Consider the following 4,377-nt stretch of genomic DNA (forward strand, 5'->3'; position numbering starts at 1 on the left):
AAGTTTTTTTTAAACTTCATATACATACCTAAGACATTAATGTCATCAATTGAATACCATTTAGTAATTTACCATTATTATTTTAGCCACCTAATAATGAAACCAAATTTATGATATTGTATGAAAAGTAACTGTGAAATAATTAATTACGATTACCTATAGTCACAAATAAATATAAAAATACTGATTTTGATGATTGTATGTTAAAATAAAAACAATGAACTATGTTTGCCAACAATTTTGTTTGTTTGCTTCGTTTTTTTTTGGTAGAGAGTGTCTTTAGATTACCGATTGAACTATTTAAGTATAATATAAAAAGGTAGTAATAAGGAAAAATAATTTAGCTCATGTAAATTAAACCTACATATACCAATTATGTCAATTAAAAGTATATTATTTCATATTTTACTAAAAATTAGAGGACCATAGTTAATTAACTAGGGACCCGACATTTATTATTTGACTATCAAAATTTTCAGAAAATAAAGCTTTACCAAAAAGTTTACATTAAGTTGATTTTGCTATTGGTAAACCTGCGTGTTTAAACATTTTGAAATTGATATAAAAAAAGTTGCCTGTTAAAAATAAAGAAAAAAGTATTTTTTCGTTTTAACGAAATTCTATGATCCATAATCGTTAAAAAACCCGCGTACAATGACATAAGATACACCCTGTATAATTAATGAAATTTAAACTATAACACAGTATACATAATAATATAATGACTGTCCAAAAAAAATGGAAAATATCAAATGAATGATTGTACTTAAACAATCATCACCAAATTAATATTAAATTTATCTAAACTAGTCTTTGTGAATCAGTAATCATATCATAACATAATTTAGGCGAAATAGGGAACACAATTTGTGTGATACAAGTCACGCCCGCAGGGAGTATACTACGTTCGTTATCGCTGGTACATTTTACCGATCGGCGATCACGAAGTGATTGCCCAGTAAATCAAGTCTCAGGTCCCAAGTCCTCGATATACAACTAATACAATTTTAAAATAATTTGCTCCAAGCTTGCAAACGCTAAAAAAACATTACGATTATAACGTTATATATTTGACAAAAAATGATTGAAATTTATAAATGTAATTATAACGGAAAGCGATAATAAAAAATAATTAAATACCGCAAAACAAAATATAACAATTCATAAGCAGATTAGTAGATGTCGCTCTGATGTACAGTAGGTTACAAGTGGGTCACTTAAGAATGGATTGTTTTACATTTGAATTCGATGGTTTCATATCATTATATACGAAAAACGATTCTGAGCGGGGACAGTTTGTCAGTCTGAATATTTTATATTTTAGTATAGCCTTTAAGTTGAATTAATATATATTATACATTACAACAAAATAACTAAAATTTTTATTTTTATTCGTTTCCTTGGTGATAAACAAAAAGTTAGAAATTAAAATCCCAACTTTAGCCGTTTTTTGTTATTTGTCGGTGGTTTTTCTCGTTGAATTAAATCCTTATTGAGAAAATCGAAAAATGACATCCTTAGAGTACCATCTTGATCCAGTTTCCTAAAAGCTTAGATACTATATGTTGAAATCGGAGCAATCCTTCTAGTAAAAGTTTTGTATACACGATAAAAAAAATTAAAAATAAACACCATTGTAAAACCATTAGATCGCTCACTTCGCTCAGAATTTCAAATATATTATATTATATCATTAAACAAAACATAACACAAAACATAATTTATACAATATCATCGAATGAAAAATAACGCAAAACGAAAACTTTTAAAATCTATTTATTTAAAAAGTCTATTGGTTATGTAGAAACATTTATTTCATGTTAACGATAAACGCAAACTTTGTGTAACGTTTTAATTGTAAATAACATAAAGCGGAATTATTTTTCAAAATGCAATTATGCAAACCCTGATTTCAACCAATATGACTTTAGAGAAAATATGGCTAGGTACCAAATAATGCATTTACTTTACTGTCTAATTGTACTGATTTGATATTGATATTGTATTGATAATTCAATGTGATAAATATTTTGCTTTATTTATTGATATTATAAAAGCATTTGACTTGATATCCAATTACATAATATTATAAATAAACACCAACAATTAATTGCTGAACATTATTTTAATATCATTTTTATAATCTAACTCTAAATAATTTGCACATTTTCGTGAGTTACACGCCTATTGTAACAAGTTGAACTTTTATAATTTTTAAATTATAGACTTTTTTTTTTTATGATAGTGTTTATAGAGTAACTATGTATAGTATTGTAAAATTTTATGAAATTCAAATATTAGTTTGTAAGTAGAAATTCATAAAACTTTTTTATTTGAAGTCCTTAGGTTTGAAAATATAATAGGTGATTCATAATATTAGAGGCAGTAATGGTAGTCTTTTAACTGGAAATTAAAATAAAAATAAAAAAAGCGGGTAAGTGGGTGTCGCTCTGTCGTACAGTAGGTTACAGGTGGGTCACTGTAATGGATGGTGATAAATTTGAATTCAATGATAATATATAAATATTGTATACAAAAAACTAATCTGAGAGGAGACGGTTGTTCAGCATAGGATATTATTTTATACTATATTTATATTATTATTATTAATACGGCAACCGGTAAGATCAAATAATATTATTTGCATATTATTATCATATTTAAAAACGTGCAGTGTGTACATAGTAAAATACTTTAGAATGTCCAAGAACTCGGTAATAATATTTTAAAATTACAACAAAATGAATAAAATCATATAACCAATTCTTGGTTATTTATTATGTTATTTCGTACAAAATTGAACTTAAAATAACTATAAAAAAAAGTGGGTAAGTGGATGCCGCTCTTTTTTAGCCGTATTTTGTTATTTAATGGTGGTTTTTCTCGTGAAATTAAATAACTATTGAGAAAATCGAAAAATGACTAGATTCAACATGACTTATATTTGAAAAGTCTTACACATCACCTATTTGATGCATACAATTACAATTTTCCATTGTTTAATGACAATTAAGTATTTCGACATGTTTCTGACCAGGTTCATGTATTTAAATATTTAATGTAATGATTATCAATTGATTTGAAAATATTTGGTAATATTTTAAAGTCGATCTAACAAAGTGGAAAAATATAAAAATTATGTTCAAGTTGCGTACCAGAGCATATTCGCCGTGTTTATTTTTGCATACTAATTATTTACTCAGGTGATAAAAAAACACTATTGTACCTAAGAACATGCCTAAGCTGAATATTTTGTGATGTATTTCATACAAGATAGTTGAAATTTGAACGATTATAGTTATATGTTACTATAAAGACTAAAGAGATTTAGTAAAATTAGATTAGAACTGTTGTCAAACATTAACTCAAACACTCATCGTAACTATATTATGTACTCGTACTGTTAATTATAAACAGACAGATACAACAGAGATATACATAATTTAAGACATTTTAGTAATGTTAGAAAAAGTTGGAAAAATAACAGATTGCTTATACATTGACCGATTTAAAAGTCAATTAGATATTAAGTGGTTTAATAATACAATTAATACTTGGCGATGTTGTTTTTTTAGTAATATTCTGAAATTATCAAACCAAAATCAAGAAATTTACACTTTTTTAGATTTAAAACTTTCTTTAATCATATAATTTTAACAATTTTTGTCATACGTTTAAGTAGTGTCATTTTTTTTTTCGTCAAGTCTTTCTGTTTTTCTGTTACACCTTGTACCTATAATAATATTTATTTGTCATATTTTTGGAATAAAATATAAAAAAGTTGTTTTAAATTTTTAATAAATTTTAATTGACTATTGTATTCATTTTTATAAAATTTGTTTAATACACTATAAGTATTCAATGTTAAATTGTCATAATAAAACATTTTTGCTCAAAAAAGTCCTAAATGCCTCATAGTTACCTATAATTGAATTTAAATACCAAGAAAATGTAGAGCTTAAGCACCCTCAGTTTTTTTTATTGAAATTGCGCCTATGGAAATTATCATACCAAAATCAAGAAATTTACACTTTTTTAGATTTAAAATTTTCTTTTTTTATCGATAATGACTGCCTCGGCGACTTAGATCATCGGTTTAAATAATATTTAACATTATTGTTACGTTAAAGAGTAAATTATTACAATAGACAAAAACTTTTAACTATAATAATATAGAGAACAAAAAAAAAAAAAATAACAAAGGGAGATATTATTAAGAATTAATACTTATACATCATATGCAATCTACATTTGTAATAAACATTATATGAACCAATAACTAATTTGTATTAAGGAGTTCTGTATCCTTAAGTAATTTGAGAACATTAATGATACCAGCGTTTAGATTTTCAGCTAAATGTTGAGTTAAACTGTACA

Source organism: Acyrthosiphon pisum, chromosome A1, assembly GCF_005508785.2.
Source record: "Acyrthosiphon pisum isolate AL4f chromosome A1, pea_aphid_22Mar2018_4r6ur, whole genome shotgun sequence".
Lineage (NCBI taxonomy): Eukaryota > Metazoa > Arthropoda > Insecta > Hemiptera > Aphididae > Acyrthosiphon > Acyrthosiphon pisum.